This window comes from Phyllobates terribilis, unplaced genomic scaffold, assembly GCF_046119375.1.
Source record: "Phyllobates terribilis strain yellow unplaced genomic scaffold, ASM4611937v1 Scaffold_5__5_contigs__length_657084704, whole genome shotgun sequence".
Classification (NCBI taxonomy): domain Eukaryota; kingdom Metazoa; phylum Chordata; class Amphibia; order Anura; family Dendrobatidae; genus Phyllobates; species Phyllobates terribilis.
Window position 1 is genome coordinate 236,691,462 of NW_027362765.1, and position 1,111 is coordinate 236,692,572.

At 41.3% G+C, this 1,111-nt stretch overlaps 1 pseudogene; it reads left to right on the forward strand.

Moving 5' to 3' along the window:
• The first annotated feature begins 579 nt into the window (after positions 1-579).
• Positions 580-689, forward strand: LOC141150950 (U2 spliceosomal RNA; annotated as a pseudogene).
• The last annotated feature ends 422 nt before the right edge of the window (positions 690-1,111 follow it).

Below are 1,111 nucleotides of genomic sequence, written 5' to 3' on the forward strand. Positions count from 1 at the left end.
ATTTTGGATTTGTTTTTGTATGTTTTAATGTGAATCCGTAAAGTGGCGTAATACCTCTGACATCGTTGTTGACAGCAGTAACCTGGGAGTCAGAAATGCTTCCAGGAGTCTTCCCCATGCTTTTTCCATGTCATTTGAGCACTGTTCCCATCGATTTGGGCAATTTTAAGGCCCTCTGAAGACCGCCGGGGGAAGCCGCCTGAAAAATGCTTGAGTTTCCCATAGACTTACAATTGGCTCGTTGCTCGGGTTGAGCACCCGAGCATTCCAATTTGCTCGACACGAGCATCGAGAACCCAAGCATTTTAGTGCTCTCCCATCACTATTAGTTATTCTCTCTAATCCTCCCCCCTGGTCTTGAGGCGCGTGGGACATTGGGGGGGAGAATGTGTGAAAATAGGTGGACTTATGCAGATTAAAAATGTATGGGGCGCATCTGCAACAAGAAGTATAGTTGTGCGTTTTAAGGTGTCTATTGATGAACAATATGTCTTCCTAAGGGGAGTCTTTGTCCCTATCCCTACAATGAGTGCCTTCTTGGGGCCAGGGTGCAGCCATAGGCCCAAACCAATTCAGGTAATTGCTTCTCGACCTTTTGGCTAAGATCGAGTGTAGCATCTTTTCTTATCAGTTTAACATCTGATATGTCCCCTATACGTCCACAAATTTTCACACATTCTCCTCTCTCTTCCCCCCTAATTTCCCAAGTGCCTCAAGATCGGGAAGGGAGGAAGTAGAGAGGATAGCTAATTATTGAACAGACGAGCAGCGGTTCCCCTGCTACCCAGTCTGCAGGCTCCCTACAGACTGAAAAGGAATGCTCATATAAGATAACAAAAAATAAATAAACATCTCAATAAATCATCTGTATAATTATATCTGAAACCTAATTTATTTGCCCACAGCTTATTCACAATAATTGGACATATATAATAACCTATGACAGTAATAACATTAAATAAATAAATAAATATTTCATATGAGACTAAAGGACTCAATCCAAGGTAAAGTGCCTGTGCAATGAATTATACATTCTCAAATAAATATTCAAATATATCAATGCTGCTGTTAGTAGTGGGGCATCATAAATATTCACCCATATTTCCACCAA